Below are 19355 nucleotides of genomic sequence, written 5' to 3' on the forward strand. Positions count from 1 at the left end.
TATTCTCAGTCTGGCTTATATAATTTTATCCTCCCAGCAGAAGTCTTCCTTTTTATCAGATTTACAAAGTAATTAAGACAAAAGAGCTTTAACATGAGCTATCAAACAATAACAATTACCCACATTTTGCCATTTTGCCAAGTTTCATTCAGTGGCAGAATACCAAGCTACTCTATTTTCTACAATGCCAACTCCTGGAAGAAGGCGAAATTACAGAGAAATGAAAATCCTGTGATGGTATTTCAGTTGTAAAAAACGATTTCATCCTTCAATTCAGGGTGTCACACAGCTTGGTTCCTAACCCTCACCTGACCTTAGTGCTGAAGTGGAAACACCAGTTGCAACTGATGAACTTTTATAGCTTTGGGGAACTATGAGTTTCCTCATGTGCTAAATCAAATTATTAACAACAAGCACTCACTCAATTTAGTTTGCGGGGCCGCTATTAAGGACTTCACCTCATTACCAGTCACCTAAGCCCAGAAAAACGAAGAAATTCCACAAAAACTATTTGCCCTCGTATTGCATTCAAAACCTATACCTCTGCTCTAAACCTCTAGCAAACTCCTGCTGCCTTTTTCCATACAACTCCCCCTCAATTTCTAAGAAGCGGATAAAGTAACTGAAAGGACAGGTGACAGCAGCCCTGAACGACAAGGTTCACGCTCAAGAATCATTTCAAGCCAGTCCCCCCTACTCCTCTGACTCTCGCCAAAGCAGTCCCGCTTCCTGGATAAAGGCGGCTACCAGGAAAACAACAGCAACAACAAACAAAAGTTACAGGCGCCTATCAACCAGCATCAGTGCCCCCATCCTTCCACAACTAGACCTAAAAGGTCACCAGGCCCTGCCCTTCTCCCATTCCCTAAACCCTGGCAGCAGCTTTTCAGACGGGAAAGGATACTCTCCATATTCGACATGGTCCCACAACTTTTCTCGTGAGGCGACAGCCCAAAGCAGTGACACGAGTTTCATAAGAAAGCGTTCAGGGTACCGCCCTGGGTCCGACCTGCTGCTCCCCAAGCTCCCAGATTCGCAGTCCCACTTCCTGTTTCCGCGCAAAGCCTGCGGGGGTGGGGGGTTGGAGCGGTCTGAGACGGAGGGGCGGAGCTTGTATAATGCCAAAATGGCTGCCTCCAAGAGAGGCTGTTAGGGCGGGCTGCAGTCGCTTGGGGGCGTCGGCGGGCTCTAGAGGTTCTGCCCCTCCCCCTTGTGTTCTTAACCAAGCCCCTAACGGATTTCGTCCTCCAGCTAACCGTCTAGCTCTTTCTTTTGTTGTACTCCGAACTCTACTTAATCTTCCACCCCAACTCTTTCCACAGATTTCACACTATCCTTGGCCCCTCACTTCTGTTTTCAGAGTTTAAGTCTTACGGAGGAAGGAAAAGGTATAGGGCTTTTAAAATACTTTAAAAATATGTATAACCGTATGAAATGAGGGCCTCCGGGATTAGCGGGGTTGGTAATTTTGATTTGTGAGGTTCAGTTGAACTTTTAAAAAGGATCATGATCCTTAAAGTTTTAAGTTAGAAGGGGAGGACAAAATAAGTAAGCGCAGGTTTAAGAGGTGAAGCTGCTGTGAAGTATAAATTCGTACAAAATAGATTATTCTTATTTTTCACAGTAGATGGTGTAAATTACGAAAATTACTATGAAACCTTTCCAAAATATAATCGGTGGCGGGTTAACTGAACCACTAAGTGGTCGGCGGTATTTATATGCGATATTAAAATATCCAAAGGTAATTTATTAGATGCCATCTCTAGATTTGTGGGAAGGAAGGGGGGATCTTTACCGGTATCGCTGCGTTTCGATTTAAAACTCTTGGAAATTCCAAGATCTGCTTTGGAAAAAAAATAGCTAGGATAATTGTTCTCTTTCTGAGGAATTTTATAAGTTTGGCTTTAATTTTTTTCTCATCTTTAAAATTTCAATATGTGGGAAAATAATGAATACATAATTGTCTTTTTATCTTTAGGATGGTTTCCTGGTGCACCAAAATGGTCCTATAAGGTCCAGACTGTTACCTAATTATAAATGCTCGATGCTGGAAAAACCTTTTTTGGGGGAATATATGGTTTCGGGGAAAGTACAATTTGGAAACCACTTACATAAATGAAACTGTATAAAGATTATATTTATTTTTTGATCCTGCTCTGTTTCTATACGTTTCAGATGAAGGTTTACCTTTATAGAGACAAAAAAAATGGCACATTTCGTCGTTTCATCACTTTCTGTGCTAGATAAGCAATTGCATTTCACTGTTTGAGAACTTTTTTTTTTGTATGAAAATGAAAAATATTTTTAAATAAGTTCTTTCCTATATGCTTAATATGTATTAACACAGCTCTACAATAAATCCACACGTAGACCAAAACAATTCACTAAAGCTTCAGAATTTCCATGTTTTGTGTAATTTTTAGTTATATGTGCATAGCCTATAAAATAAGCCTTTAAAAAAAGTGTTTTTAAAGTGTTTTGCATCTCATAGAACTTCTTAAGAGAGGAATCTTTAGGATAGACTAGGGTTTTTAGTAGAATTAAGATATAAAGATTTTTACAATTAAGAAGTTTGTTATTGTTGTCCATGTTAAGTAAAAAAAATGCATATCCTGTATCTTTGATTGATTAACCACTTAGAAGATTAAGAAATTGTTATGAGTTGTGAACTAATGTTGATTCCAAAACTTGCCCGGTTTTTTGTTGGATATCTTATGTCTTAAAGTTAGCTTTATAATTTATTTTTTGATTTTAGACATAGTAATAGAAGTATTTAAAGTATATGTATAATTCCTGCTGCTGAAGCAAGGAATTGAAATGTCTTAAAATCATAAACTTCTTTTATTACAAAGAAATATAGAAAGCAAAGACATCAAATTTCAATTGTTTTTATTAAATATTGAATATGTATAAAATAATATTTGTAAAACATGAGTATAGAATAAACAAAAGCAATACGGCAAACATCTGTGACCCAATTTAAGAAAACTACCATTCCTTTTAAATTCCTGTGTGTACCCCTTCCCTAATCACATTCCTTTCCTTCCTTCCTTAGTGGCAACTGCTGTCTCAAATCTATATGTAATTTCCTTGCTTTTCTTTATAATTTTATCATAGTTTTTATATCCCCGAACAATAGTTATTGTGCAAATAACAAAAGTTATTTAGTTGTGCATAAACTGTGTAAATCATACTGCTTTTTCGTCTTTGACTTGCTTTTGTAATTCATTGTAATGTTGCTTGTCTGTATTACTGCTTGTAACCATAGTTCATTCATTTTCACTGCTGTAGAGTATTCCACTATATGAACATTTTGTAATTTCCCACTCATTATTCTGATGATGGATATCTGGGTTGCTTCCAGGTTATATAGCCTCTAATAATATATTAGCGTTATATTAACACATACTCTAAACACTTAAGATCCATAACTTACTTAACTCTCCTAACATATTAGGATGAAATCTGGCAATGTTTATTTTATTATAGTGATGATTAAAGTTAACCTTTTTAAAGTCAGATATAATCTTTAACAATATAATTTTACTCTCTCACCCTAGGAACTATTATTCATTTATTTTTTTTTAATTTTTATGTATTTATTTTATTTTGAGAGAGAGACAGAGTGCGAGCGGTGGGAGGGGCAGAAAGAGAGGGAGACACAGATCTCAAGCAGGCTACAGGCTCCGAGCTGTCAGCACAGAGCCCAATGCGGGGCTCGAACTCACAGACTGAGACCATGACCTGAGCTGAAGTTGGAAGCTCAACTGACTGAGTCACCCAGGCACCCCTCATTTATTGTTTATTGTATTTATATTTCTTATTATTTTGGGTTATCTTGGATCTTGGCTTTGGTTCTTCCACTCTATCAGATTAATACCTCCAACTCTGTCTCACCTAAATAGGCAACTACCTTGTTCTCCTTTCACCCTTTGAACAGGGCTATAATGATAAAGATGGCAAGTATTGGACCTCCCAAATTGTTCTTTTGGATTTTAGTTAACTCTAGATATGAAGGTTTAACTGAAGCAACATTAGTCACATATTGATAAACCGGATGTGGTAAATTTCATTATGGATACTTATATGTGTTTTAAAATATCTGTGCATTTTTACTATGATAATTGAGATATAAAGAGCCAATATACTATCTTAACTCAGCATCTATTGAATATATTAAAATTTGATATTATTCAAATAAAGTTAATGTAAATTATACTAATTCCCACTGTAAATTGAGTTATATTCGTGGTTAATCAACTGTGTTTACAATCTGTGTTAAAAAAGAACAAGCTTTGCTTTTTAAAGTTAAAAATATTTATTAAAAATTGCAGTTAAAACCTAAATTAGTTAATTTTTTTCAATTTAATTTTAGTTCTTTTGTGACTACACAGCATTTTTGTTATATTTTAACAAATGGTTTCAAGATGATCAGAAAATCAAATGGTAAATATGGTTAAACTTTCACTGAAGTATGAAGTAAACTCTCATACACTATGAATGAGAATGTTGTACTATATGTAGTATTTCTCAAAGTTTGGTGTTCTTGTTAAAAATACAGATGGCTGGGACTGATCTCTATAGATTCTGATAGAATAAATTTGGAATAGGTCTCAGAAGTCTGTATTTTGCCTCTGTTTGTGTAATTGAAATGAACATTTTAATATAGAGTAACATATATCCTGCATTGCCTAAAATAGCTCAATGTGGATGCAACTTCATAGTTTACAAAATGCTTCTTATACATCATTTCATTTGATACTTAAAAGTAATGTAAGGCAACCTCAGCAGGCATTATGATCCTCTTTTTACCAATTAAAAGAAAAAATTAAAAACCAAAGCTCAGAGAGATCATATGATTTGCCCAAGCAAGTTTTTTTTTTTTTTAAAGTAAGCTCTACACCCAAGTGGGGCTTGAACTCACAGCCCCAAGATCAAGAGTCAAATGTTTGATCAACTGAGCCAGCCAGGTGCCCCTGTCCAAGCAAGTTTTGAGCAAATGGAGTCTATATTCAGTTCAGGACTCCTTGATTTCTAATCCAGTACTTTTGAATGAATATAGCAGATTGGCAAGTAGGAATCATTAGACCACTTCTGTTTCTTGCTTTCTATACTTTAGGTGCCCATGGGGTATAGGATTAAAATGAACAGTTATTCCAGTTGGTCAGCAGTCTTTCTGGTTTCTATAAGAAGATTCAGTTTTTTAGAAATCCTAGAGAGGTAGAATCTAAGGGTTTTTTTTAGTTTTTGTTTTTTGTTTGTTTTGTTTTTTTTTTTTAGTTTTTATTTAAATTCCAGTTAGCATAGTGTAATGTTAGTTTCAGGTGTACAATTTAGTGACTCGACACTTACATACAACACTCAGTGCTCATCACAAGTGTCTTCCCTAATCCCCATCACTTATTTAATCCCTCCCCCTACCTCCCCTCTGGTTACCATCCATTGTTTCTATATAGTTAAGAGTCTTTCTCGGTTTGCCTCTCTCTTTGTTTTCCCCCTATGATCATTTGTTTTGTTTCTTAAATTCCACATGTGAGTGAAATCATATGATATTTGTCTTTCTCTGACTGACTTATTTCACTTAGCATAATACTCTCTAGCTCTATCCATGTCATAGGGTCTTTCTTTGCTCACAATGGAAAAAGTTTTCCCCTAGGCTGGTATCATTTGTCTCCTGGGTTTCCTAGTCTATAACTCTTCAAGTGACAGAAGAAAGAAATTAGAGCACAGAAGAGGTAAAGTTCTATTAGCTGATACATATAGAAGGTGAGGTAGGAACAGAAGTTTAAAGACAAGAAGATGGGTTTGAGTGGCTGCAATAGGTGACCTGAAAAATATCCAGTTTGTGATTAGCAAGTGAGAGATAAACATAAGAAGACCAGATAAGAAGCTGAGTGTAAGAGTCAACTGAATAGAAACAGAAAAAAGTCTTGGATAATTAGGAAAAATACGTCCATTTATTTACCACCTTTATAAGTGATCATTCCTAAGATTTCATTGTTATTTTAGTAACAAATGGTGATATTTGGTGATTGTAGTATATAGTTATCAGAAAGAGAATTTTTCTGGAAAGCTTTGATTATAACAGAGCACTCAAGACATTAAAATTTGCTTTTGCCAGGAAACCTTTTTAAAATGTGAATAATCAATACAACTATATCTTATCATTAGATGAGTTGATTGATTCTTAATGAGTGACATGAGAAAGAATAAAGTATTTTCCATTATTATTAGAGATGCTTTCCCCTTTGGGATGATTCCAAAGTAGTTTTGAGAGCTGTATAATTCAGAAATTCTTTAATATAGGTATAAATGCTTATAAAGAAATTCATTTTTAATATGCCTTTTTCTTGTCTCTGTTATTTTACCATCCAGGAGCTGTTTGAAGAAAACTCAAGAGAAGAAAAAGCAAAAATAAGAGACTTTTATCAGAAGGACAAGTGAAGGCAAGGTAAAAAACAAAGTGCTTGCTCTCTTAAAAAGCTACTGTTCTGTACTCCTATATCCCATTTTACTGACCACGGCACCTACACACTTAGTTCTAGACACTGCTTTTATTTACTTTCTCACCATAGACCGGTTGTAGAATTTCAAGTCAAAATTCTGTCAGTCATTCCTATGGTTTTAGAAATTTATCTGGTAACTGGTTAGTACAGAGCATGCTTTGTAAATCCTTTTAGTTTTCTATATTTTAGTACACACATTCTATCTTTTAAAGTTTTTTTTATTTTAATTCCAATGTAATTAACACACATTCTATTATTTTTGCATGTTATTTTTTTCCCAAAATCATCTATAATGTGGCCCATAATTCTTAACCTCTGGGTCAGGGTTTCTCAACCAGCACTATGGACGTTTTCGGCTGGTTAGTTCATTTGTTTTGGAGGGCTGTCCTATACATTATAGGACTTTTAGCAGTATCACTGGCTTCTAGATGCCAGTTGCTTACTCCCACCAACAAAGTTGTGACAACCAAAAATGTTTCCAGAGATTGCCAAATATCCTCTGGAGGATAAAATCTCTAATTAAGGACCAGTACTCTAGCTCTAACATCAGCTAGTGCTGCCTTATGTATAAAACCAACAGACATACAACAGCAATAACCGCAAAACATCTTTAAGCTTACTCTTTTTTAGGAATAACTGTGGCAAAAGCAATGCAACAATAACATGTCTAGATTTTGAACTGTTTTACTAAAATTGCTAAAATTGGATCCAGGACAGGGGTTTTGAAGTCATTGTAAAATTTTTCTGTATGGAGGCTTTTGAAACAGCAGGACATTTAGAGTCATTCAGAGCTAGGTTTGAATTTCTGGCTCCTATATTTAATAGCTGATTATTTTGGACAAATTATTTAATCTCTGTGTTTCAATATCCTCATTCGCACAAACAGGGGTAATAATATTTATTTCCTAGGTTTATTATGAGGATTAAATGAGATTATTCTGAATGTTAAAATACTTAAAATAGAGGCTCTCAGAAATCATAGCTTAGTAATGTCTTCTGCAGCCAAAACACCCTAAATAAAGAGGTAACCATCAAGAAAGGTATTTGAAACAAAGGAGAAAATCATACTGATATAAAAGCATGGTACCTTGGTGCTTGGAAAAATTTTGGCATTTCTATTCACCACTTCTTGAGAAAGAATTAATGTCAATAAAGTGGTCAGAGGGGCACCTGGGTGGCTCAGTAAGTTAAGCATTCAACTTCGGCTCAGGTCATGATCTCCTAGTTTGTGAGTTTGAGCCCCAGATTGGGCTCTGTGCTGACAGCTCAGAGCCTAGAGCCTGCTTAGGATTCTGTGTGCCCCTCTCTCTGCCCCTCCTCTGTTCTCTCTCTCCCTCTCTCTCTCTCTTCAAAAAAATAAATAAACATTTAAAAGAAAAGAAAGGGGTCAGAGAAGAAGTTACAAAAAGTGTCAGAAGGGCCTTGATCAGAATGGACTATTTAATATTCTTCTGTCTAGAAAGAATGGGTACATGTTGATTGAATCAGCATAAATGGTGGAGTGTATGGGTAGAGTAAATATGAATTTTTTCCTAGGATCTTGAGCAGCAAAGAGTGGGCTATCTTCCTGTGACTCAGCCTACTCGATGATAGAGGGAGGTATTTATTTTTTGTTTGCTTTTAATAATTTTATAGTATATTCTCTCAATATTACATGATTCTCTTTGTATGTTTTATAAGAAAATTTTTTTAATGTTTTAATGTTCATTTATTTTTGAGAGAGAGAGAGAGACAGTGTGTGAGCAGGGGAGGGGCAGAGAGGAGACACAGAATCTGAAGCAGGCTGCAGGCTGTGAGCTGTCAGCACAGAGCCCAACATGGGGCTCAGACTCACAAACTGCGAGATCATGATGTGAGCCAAAGTTGGGTGCTTAACTAACTGAGGCACCCAGGTGCCCCAAGAAAATTTATTTATATGAGAAAATTTTAAAATATAAAGGTTATAAATAATAATATATTAAATATCCATGTTTCCACCTCCAAGAGTTTACAATAGTCAATATTTTGTCCCATTTGTTTCCAGTTCTTTTTAAAACCAAGTAAATAAAATATAGTGAAGTTGAAGTCTTCTTTGACCACGCTCACTAGTATTATTCTCTGCTCTCCCTCCTGGAGACAACTACTTTCATGAGGTACTAGGTGTATCCTTTTCCACGCATAAATATGCATTCAAGTAAAATTTACAATATTTTGGGGGCATCTGGGTGGCGCGATTGGTTGAGTATCCAACTTCGGCTCAGGTTATAATCTCACAGTTCATGAGTCTGAGCCCTGCGTCAGGCTCTATGCTGCCAGCTCAGAGCTTGGAGCCTTCTTCAAATTCTGTCTGTCTGTCTATCTGTCTCTCTCTCTCCGCCCCTCCCCTGCTCTCACTCTAGGTCTCTCTCAAAACTAAACATTTAAATAAAATAAAATATACAATATATTTATGTTTTTAAATTTACATAAATATTAGTATATGTCTAGGTTTTGTACCCTTTATCAAACATTACTTTTGATATCTACCCGTGTTGATGTATCTACATTTGTATATGTAATAATTTATTATACAAATATGGCTCATTTTATTTATCCACTCCCTCTTCATGGACATTTATAGGTTGCTTTCATTTTTTTCCCCAATTACAAGAAATGCTGCAGTAACTAACTGTATAATGCTGTACACATTTGCAAGAGTTATCTAAGGTATATACTGAAAGTAGAATTACTGGGTCATTGGGTAGAAATATCTATCTTAAGATAAGTGGACAAGTAGTTAAAAAGGTTTTGTATACTGGAAATGAAGTTTCAAAAAGGAGTTAAATTTGCATGCATTTGATGGAAGCATTTTATGGCTTTTATTTGGGATGCTTTAGAAGTCAGATATGCCTGCTTATTTCAAAAACAGTTTAATGACATATTGATTGCCTAGTATGTGCTTAGAACTGCACAACTGATATTATGAAAAACAGAATACTGAGCTGGATGAACTAATCCAGGGTGGCTTTTATTATGCTCTTATTCAGTCAAAAGGAAAGACTACAGGCCAAGATCAATGTACCACGCAAAAGTATACGAAGTGTGAGTATATCAGGTTCGTTGCCTGTTTGATTTGCGTAGCTCTGGTCAAGAAGGTTTGTCACATGCTTTCCTCCTCTCTGAACCTCACATTTATAAGACCATTATTGATTAGTTGTAGCTGAGATATACTGAAAGTTAACATTTGTCCTAAGCTGAAGCTTAATCAGATCTAGGCAGTAATCCAGACTACATAAAAATTAATAGCCTGTTCCTTTTTTCAGATTTAATTCTTTATAAAAGAAATCACTGAATATTTCACATCTATCTAACTGAAGTTACCTTAACTGGAGGTAAGATACAAAGTTTAGAGAGGCACAAATATATGACTTGGAGGAAAAAAGAGAGGTTGTGGAACTTGCTAAAGATCATACATTAGATTGTTGTGAATTTAGCCTTTCATTTCTTATTTCACCTTTCAAATAACTCCTCATTTAATGTGTATTTATGAACAGGGTAGAAAGGATCATCTTGAAAATTCCCTTTGACAATTATGTTAATAAATAAAGTATGGTTTTAGTAAGTTTAACTTTGTATAGAGGGAAGGAAAGAAAGATTATGGGCATATATTTGATAAGCATATTTTCCATTATATTATTATTTTATAGTTCTTAATTTTTTTATTTTATTTTATTTTTTTTAATTTTTTTTTCAACGTTTTTTATTTATTTTTGGGACAGAGAGAGACAGAGCATGAACGGGGGAGGGGCAGAGAGAGAGGGAGACACAGAATCGGAAACAGGCTCCAGGCTCCGAGCCATCAGCCCAGAGCCTGACGCGGGGCTCGAACTCACGGACCGCGAGATCGTGACCTGGCTGAAGTCGGACGCTTAACCGACTGCGCCACCCAGGCGCCCCTTAATTTTTTTATTTAAAGCAGTAGTAGTTGTTAGCGTTTCTTTCTCCTTTTGTATTACCCTTTCCCTAATTTTTTTAAAAAAATTTAATGTTTATTTATTTTTGAGAGAGAGAGAGAGAGAGACAGAGCGTGAGCAGGGGAGGGTCAGAGAGAAAGAGAGACACAGAGTCTGAAGAAGCTCCGGCCCTGAGCTGTCAGCACAGAGCCCAATGTGGGGCTCAAACTCATGAACTGTGAGATCATGACCTGAGCCAAAATCGGATCAAATGCTCAACTGACTGAGCTATCCAGGTGCCCCTCCCTAATTTTTTATTTTTTATTTATTTTACTCATTCTCATATTCATCCTTAGTACCAACCCTTTGGAATACTTTAAAGTCATGCCTGATCAAGGAATCTCAAGCTCAACTGAGATTTCTATACTTAGACTCAGAAAGGTTTACTAGAATTCATAGGATACAGTGCAACTTTAAGGTGAAGATTTAGTTAACTAGAATTCATAGGATGCCCTTCAATTAAGTGAAGATTTAGTTAATAGTCTTATATTAGGCAAAGAGGGACCACATCAGGTGCATGAATGTATAAATGTTCCAATACTTCATGTTTTTTAATATTTACTAGAAATCTATCAACTTCTAAAAAGTTACCGTTTAGAAATTTGGTGTCAATCAAAGTGATACAACCACTTCTAGTAATCACTGCGATAAACAACTTTGGTTACTATATAAATTGTTATTATCTTATTATCTGTGTGCCTATCTCTTCGTTCAGTTTATAAGCTTCTTTAGGACCAGGTCATTTTATTACTTATGACTTGTGACCCCTGGAACCAACTGATTTCCTTGCATATAGTTGAAACTTAGTACATTTTTAATATTGATGAGGTTTTATTAATTTTTAAATTAGAGCTATTTCTTTTATTCAGAGAGATGACTTCATAACCAGTTACATGTCTGTGATTGGGAAACATATGCAAATATTTGAGGAGTAAGAGATTTGTAAATGATTAATTAGCTGAGAGTAAGAGATTTGGAAAAGATTAATTAGCTGAAGAGAGAAGACAAGAAACTCTTATTTTCAGCAGGCAAACATGTCTGTTAAAATAATCTCTGTCTAAGTGAATATATCTGAAGTTGAGAACTGCCTGTTCAATACAAATAGCAGATTATTTATGTTTATACGTATTAGATGCTTTTGATACCAGTCAGTAACTGAGCATGAATGAGCTTCCAACAGAATTAGCAGTGGAAACTACTCTCTTATGAATCTCAGGTATCTCTGTTCTGATAATGATAAAAATTAACTAATTTTAGTGCTCGCAAAGTTGTTCCTGATTTTATGACCCTGATATCTTTATAAATGGTATAGGTTAGTTGATTGATGGTTCTGTAATTTTACAGTTATTAAATATCATATATTGAAGTGTCCTTCTGATTAGAATACCTTTCAAGAGAAATATATCCACCCCCACCACAAAAGATAATTTTCATTGTGAATGACTAAAAAAGAAGACCTTGTCAAATACCATGTAGTTAAGTGTTACAGGAAGCAAGTCCTGGTTTATTATTTTTTAACTGTGTCTGAAGCATTTTGGTCATAGAGATGTAGTAAGAACTTTTAAATACTTGTCTTCTCTAAAACTGAATGGGCAAAGAACTATCTTCAAGCTTATAATCATAGGACAAATTGATATCATTATACACAAAGAATACACTGATTTTATTAAATCAGTAGTTTTCTTCATGAAGCAGACTTGTGGTTTTAATTACTCTTTGGGAACTTTTTTTTTTGGAGAAAGGTTCTAATGTCTTTGTACTAATGTAGTAATAGGAGATGTTTTTGTTGAATCTAATTAATCAATTAATGAATATTTTTGCATACCTTCTTTTTCCCACAACTCTGGATGAAAAAGAAATGTAAGACATGAATGTGTCCTCAAGGAAGTTATAATTCAGTTGTGGAAATCAAACCAGCATATATTGAACAATTAGAGAACACTAAGTGTTAACTTTGCAACACTGGCTTGATGTAGAAGATATCAATATTGACTAGAATGCTCAAGGTTTCATGGAAGACATCAGACTTAAAAGATTAGGGTAGACCATGGGAGAAAGGAAAGTAATTCCAGATAGGTAGAATGACATGATCGAAAACATAGGGATAAAGATTAATACCTATTTACCCTCCAGGGGTATGTCTGTGTTGGTATAGTCAGTAACCCCACTTTAAATCCTAACTGGGAGACTATGAAACTCTAGTGTTTATGTAGTTAAGTAATGTATTTCTTGTTTCTTCCATGGCATGTTTTCACTGACTGAAAATGCTACCAATCAAATAAGCATATCAAGGGTAATATCTTAGTAACATTTTCCTAGTTAACTCTGTCCTGTGTAGTAGAGATTAGAGATGTCAGTCTTTGAAAGATAGTTTAGAGAGGCTCCTGGGTGGCTCAGTCCGTTGGGCATCTGGCTTCAGCCTAGGTCATGATCTCGCCATTCCAAAGTTCGAGCCCCACGCCAGGCTCTGTGCTGACAGCTCAGAGCCTGGAGCCTGTTTCAGATTCTGTGTCTTCCTCTCTCTCTCTGCCCTTTCCCACTCACACTCGGTCTGTCTCTCTCAAAAATAAACATTAAAAAAATTAATAAAAAAATAAAAGATAGTTTAGAGCTGTGTGATATTAAAATAATTTTAGAAGGTTCAGAACCAGATGAGTGAGACTGAGAAATCAATTGCCCCTGGTTTATTGGTTGATATTTATGGCTTCATTAAACTATCTTACACATAAGCAAACACAAATGTACAGCTTTTACTATACTGCCTATAGCGACACCATTATTTTTTTTTTTAGTTTGCACTTAATATGATACAATAGCAATAATGCTGCAATAAGATCTTATTGCTAAATAACTCAATGGGCAGATGAATAATGAGATAATTTATAAGTTGTGAATAAAATTTTTGTTTTGGGTATTGAAAGATGTGTTCTTTTCTTTTGAATGAATTTTAAGCTAATATCTTATTGGATGGGCTATCAGTTACCACACAGTTCTAACAGAAGGGTGAAAAAATCCAATTAAGGCATTTGAACCAAAAGAAATACTATTTTGATTCAAGTGCATTTGGAGAATATCTTGATAGTTTGAATCATTAATTTTAGAATTTGGTAGTGTTGGTTCCTGTTCAGACTGGTTAACTGTATGTGATTTAAAGCTGAATTTTGGTATAAAAAATGAATTTTCAATTTGATGTAAGCTAGAACTAGAAAATATGTTTCAGTAAATAGTGACTTTTTTCTTAAAGTACAAAATAAAGTTCAACTCAAGTTCTTAGTCTGTTGAAGTTACTAGGAGGAATGCAGATTGTTGGTTGCACATGATATGGGAGAAATATCATTTGTGTGTGATATTTGATAGTGTATTTTCAGGGAGGTTACAGAGCAATAGTCAGCTTATTTGGATATTTGTGATAAAGGCATATATATTAGAAGAACCAAGGGAACTCTTCACTAATAGCTCTACATGTTGAAATAAAACTGAAAAAGATAATGAACAGAGTTCCAAATTGAGCAAAGTAGTTCTGCGCAGTGTCCTTAAGATAGCTGACCTTCTGTTTTTGTAGAATAAACTCATATAAAGTTAGAGATACTAAGGGTCTTTTTTTTAAGTTTACTTATTTTGAGAGAGCGAGAGTAGGGGAGGGGCAGAAATAGAGGGAGAGAGAGGGAGTCCCAAGCAGGCTCTGCACTGACAGTGCAGAGCCCAATGCAGGGCTCAAACCCATGAACTGAGAGATCATGACCTGAGCTGAAATCAAGAGTGGGACGCTTAACCAACTGAACCACCCAGGTGTCCCAGGGATGCTAATGTTATTAACCTAGTCCAACCCTTTAATTGCACAGAGGAGACTAAAGTTTCAAAGTGGTGAGGTGACTTGGCAAGTCCCACAGACAGTATTAGAGTCAATATTAAAATCTAGGTATCCTCCTTTCCAAATCTAGTCTTTACTATAACTTATTACCGATATGAGACAAGATATGATTTGAATGTTGTTGTTAAAAAACATGCTAGCCCTGGTAAATCTTATCATTATCCTCTCCTATACCAGAAAGTCCTAATATTAGTGATTCTTATGTAATCCTGTAATCTCTCTCTTTCTCTCTCTCTCTCTCAAAATTAAATAAACATTTAAACAGATTTTTTGTAGGATCAGAAAAGAATTACCAGGAATTATATTTCCAAGTTTTTGAACTACTTTTTATGTTTGTTAATGGTAAAATGAGTGGTGTTCTTAATATTAAGAAAACATGTCTGATACAGAGTAAATATTCTCATTTTTATGTAAGAAACATCAGAATCATCCACTGCATAAATTTCCATGTCTTGGTTTTTATTTTAAAAATTTGTAAAAGAAACAAGATTTATGGTGTTTTATATATTTATTGTAGCAGTATAAGACAAATGTTCCCAGAGAAATTAGGAGGCAGTTTTAAAAACCATGGGCTTTATTTTTTTTTAATTTTTTTTTAACGTTTATTTATTTTTGAGACTGAGAGAGACAGAGCATGAACAGGGGAGGGTCAGAGAGAGGGAGACACAGAATCCGAAACAGGCTCCAGGCTCTGAGCTGTCAGCACAGAGCCCGACGCGGGGCTCAAACTCACGGACCGCGAGATCATGACCTGAGCCGAAGTCGGCCACTTAACCGACTGAGCCACCCAGGCACCCCAAAAACCATGGGCTTTAGAGTTAACCTGTTTTTAAAAATATTTATTTATTTTTGAGGGGCACTTGGGTGGCTCATCTGACTTCGGCTCAGGTCATGGTCTCATGGTCAGTGAGTTCAAGCTCCACGTCAGGCTCTGTGCTGACAGCTCAGAGCCTGGAGCCTGCTTTGGATTCTGTCTCCCTCTCTCTCTGCCCCTCCCCAGCTCATGCTCTGTTCTCTCTGTCTCTCAAAAATGAATAAACATTAAAAGAAATAAAAAATTAAATAAAATATGTATTTATTTTTGAGAGAGAGAGAAAGTGCACACACACACACACACACACACACACACACACACAAACACACATGCAAGTGGGAGAAGGGCAAAGAGAGAGGGAGACACAGAATCCCAAGTGGGCTCTGCAAATGTTGTCAACACAGAGCTGGACAAGGGGCTCAAATCCACAAACTATGCAATCATGACTTGAGCCAAAATCAAGAGTCAGAGGCTTAACCAACTGAGCCACATGAAAACCCTGAGTTAGACCTGGTTTTTATATCCTGACTCTGACAACTGTGCCTTTTGGCAAGTTAGTTTCTTTATCTATAAAACAAAGGTGGTTATACATTCTTCATAAAGTTGTTGTGAGGATTAACTGAGACAAAATAGTTAAAGGTATTTAGCAGACTACAAGAAACCCAATTAATATTCAATAAAAGATAAGAGTCATTATTTTATTGTTAAGAGCAGCAGCAGCAGTAGAATAATTGTAATAGTAATTGTTGCTTTTGTCACCATACTCTGTTTTGTCATAGCAATATGTTGTGTCATAGCTAATGTGAAATCTCTTCAGGCAGACATTGGGTTCAATGATTATTTCATAAGTTTCACTTGCACTGTTTAATAGTTTCTCAAGGTATGTTAAGAAAAGTTGAAAGGATTGTCAGTGTCATTATTTATACTACTAAACAGATTGTCCCAGTGGTAGGAGGGGTGGGGGAGAAAGAGAGAGAGAGAGTGAGAGAGAATGAATGAGTGCTTTCCTTATGGAATTTATTCCACAAATGTATTATGAAACCTTAATAATAGTGTCAGTGTTTTTATTGAGAAAATAGTAAAATGTCTTATTTTTCTAGCTCTTTGGCTTTAATAGAGATCTTAATATTGTTTATTGTACAGATAACTTTAGAATTTTGTCCTTTTAGTAAAATTCATTTAAAGTAGTAGTACTTTACAAAACAAGGTTAAAAACAGCATTTTTGGCTATAGCTTATATTTCATTTTTTTGATAAGGACTTTCTCAGTTATCCTTTTGTATCACAGAAGACGTAAGAGCTAAATGTCTTTATTTTTTATGTTTTTATTTAAATTCCAGTTAGTTAATATGAAGTGTAATATTAGTTTCAGGTGTACAATATGGTGATTCAACACTTCCATAAAACACCCAGTGCTCATCACAGCAAGTTCACTCCTTAATCCCCTTCACCTAGAGCTAAGTGTTTTTATAGTGACATAGCAGATATGCAGTTTTTTCTTTCTCCAATTTTTTATTTAAATTCCAATTAGTTGACATACAGTGCAATATTAGTTGCAGGTGTACAATTTAGTGATTCAAGCCTTACATATACCACCCAGTGCTCAAGTACAGACAGTCCTTAATCGCCATCACCTATTAAACCCATCCCCCTCCACATCCCCTCCAGTATCCTTCAGTTTGTTCTCTGTAGTTAAGAGTCTTATTTCCTGGTTTGCCTCTTTTTTTCCCCCTATTTTCATCTGTTTTGTTTCTTAAATTCCACATATGAGTGAAATCATATGGTATTTTCTTTCTCTGACTTATTTCACTTAGCATAATACTCTCTAGCTCCATCCACATCGTAGCAAATGGCAAGATTTCATTCTTAATATTCCATTCTATTTTCTTAAGAGATAGCTATACATTATATTTGATTTTTGAGAAAAGGTAAGAGAATGAATGCTTTATTGAATGCTCACTGTGTATTTTCTTATTTAATCATTGAATAGCCATGTAAAGTATATTATCATTGTTGCCCTCACTATAGATGAGAAAACAAAGATACAAAGATTAGACGACTTACTCATGGTAACATAGTTGATAAATTATAAATACTCAGATTCAAGCCCTGATATATTAGGATTCCAAGACTATAATATTATTTTTCTACTAGATCATGCTGCTTTCAGTATTTATTGAACACTGTAATGTTTAAGGTACCACGATGGGTACTTTACATAGTACATTCTCTCTTTTTAATTTTCATAGCATCCATGTTTACTAAAATTAGATATTTTATAAATAAAAGATGTGAGACTTTATGAATTTAAGTAATTTAACCATGACTGCTTAGTTATTGAGTGGCATAGCTGGAATTTGAATCTGTATCAGTCTAATAATTCCCAAACCTAAAACCTGTCATATCTTTACACCCAGATAGCTAATGTGAAATAACCACAATCCAGTAATTTTTTATGTGATGTTAATAACAATGTAAGCTGATCCCTTTTGTTGTGAATTTTAAAATGTGTCTCATATTTACAGTTCAATTCTGATTAGAATTCTGATTTTATATTTCTTAGTTCATTTTGACATAGTACAGAGATTAATAATACCTCAAGAAAGTATGGTTCCAGAGGAGTCTCAAATATACCAAGAGGTTTTTTCGATTTATAAAATATTTTATTCATTATTTTAAAGTGTTTTCTGATGTTGTTAAATGTGCTATGCATAGTAGTTTAATCTTCTTTGTTTACAGGTGATGATGAAACACCCATTAAGCAAATCCAGCATAAAACTACAAAAAATTACAAAAAAAGTACGAGAGAGAATTTCTAATAGCGTTTATCCTTCCAAGACATGAAATAAAAAAGACTAAAAGGACATCTAAGAAAAATATAAATATAAACTCTTTTAACCTGTTTTTTTAGATTACTGAGGATTAAAAAAAACATTTTTTAATGTTTATTTATTTTGAGAGAGATAGAAAGCATGAGCAGGGGTTGGGGGGTGTTGCAGAGAAAGACACACAGAATCCAAAGCAGGCTCCAGGCTCTGAGCTGTCAGCACAGAGCCTGATACAGGGCTCAAACTCAAGAACCACGTGATCATGACCTAAACTGAAGTCAGTCGCTCAACAGACTGAGCCACTCAGGTGCCCCTAGATTACTGAGGATTTTAAAAGTCAGAATTTCTAGATAGTCCATCTAAATGCTAAAATATATCCAGTGCTTGGGGCGTCTGGGTGGCCCAGTGGGTTAAGTGTCGGACTCTTGATTTCAGACTAGGTCATGATCTTGGGGTTTGTGAGTTCGAGCCCCATATAGGCTCTACACTGACAGCATGGAGCCTGCTTAGGATTCTCTGTCTCCTGTCTCCCTCTCTCTGCCCCTCCTCTGCTTATGCTCTCTCTCTCTCAAAAATAAATAAAATATTTAAAAATATGTATATATATATATATATATATATGCATTATATGTGTGTGTGTGTGTGTATATATATATATATATATATATATATATTCTGCTCTAGTATATCTAGTATATCTAGTCCATCATGCCTCCTGATTTTCTAATATACTTGCTATTGTTGCATTGCACTATTTCCTCACCTAGTAATTTAGGTTTGAGATGTAAAAAAATTGCTCAAAGTCAGATGGTTATTAAGGCAATTTTTTTTTACTTCACAGTACAATATATTCAACTACAAACATAATTATAATAGCTAATAATAATAGCAGCTCAAAAGGGATTCCCAGACTAAATGTAAGCTTCTATAACAGTATTTTTGTTGGCTATCATTATCCCTTACTGTCGATTGCTTTTATTTTTTTTAATTTTTTATGTTTATTTTTGAGAGAGAGACAGAGCGTGAGCGAGAGAGGGGCAGAGAGAGGGAGACACAGAATCTGAAGCAGGCTCCAGGCTCTAAGCTGTCAGCACAGAGCCCGACGCAGGGCTTGAACTCACAAGCCATGAGGTCATGACCTGAGCTGAAGTTGGATGCTTAACCGACTGAGCCACCCAGGCACCCCATACTGTGGATTGCTTTTAGAGAGTGACAGTAAAATGTGAGGATAGCAATGATTTGAAGGATACACTTGCTAAAATAAGACTTCCCTTTAAAAAAAAAGTAATAAGAGGAGTATTTTATTCACATTTTGTGGCAAGTTAGGCACCTAAATATTTTCAAAGTAGCAAAGAATAGTAGTAAA

General features: G+C 35.2%; 1 protein-coding gene across 11 annotated transcripts in view; it reads left to right on the plus strand.

The window, feature by feature from the left end:
• Positions 1 to 1262: 1262 nt before the first annotated feature.
• The window catches only part of TENT5D (terminal nucleotidyltransferase 5D), an 84730-nt gene continuing 66637 nt past the window's right edge, over positions 1263 to 19355 (plus strand). For 5 of the 11 annotated variants that reach the window (XM_042975034.1, XM_042975042.1, XM_042975043.1 and 2 more), the window contains exons 1-2: positions 1263 to 1388; positions 6376 to 6451. The gene's annotated coding sequence lies outside the window, so the exon portion shown is untranslated. Of the gene's footprint in view, positions 1389 to 5702; positions 5736 to 6375; positions 6452 to 8042; positions 8106 to 9511; positions 9580 to 9787; positions 9857 to 19355 lie in introns of those variants that run through there. The other 6 variants (XM_042975035.1, XM_042975044.1, XM_042975047.1 and 3 more) reach the window with 4 other exon arrangements.

Source organism: Panthera tigris, chromosome X (genome assembly GCF_018350195.1).
Source record: "Panthera tigris isolate Pti1 chromosome X, P.tigris_Pti1_mat1.1, whole genome shotgun sequence".
NCBI lineage: Eukaryota > Metazoa > Chordata > Mammalia > Carnivora > Felidae > Panthera > Panthera tigris.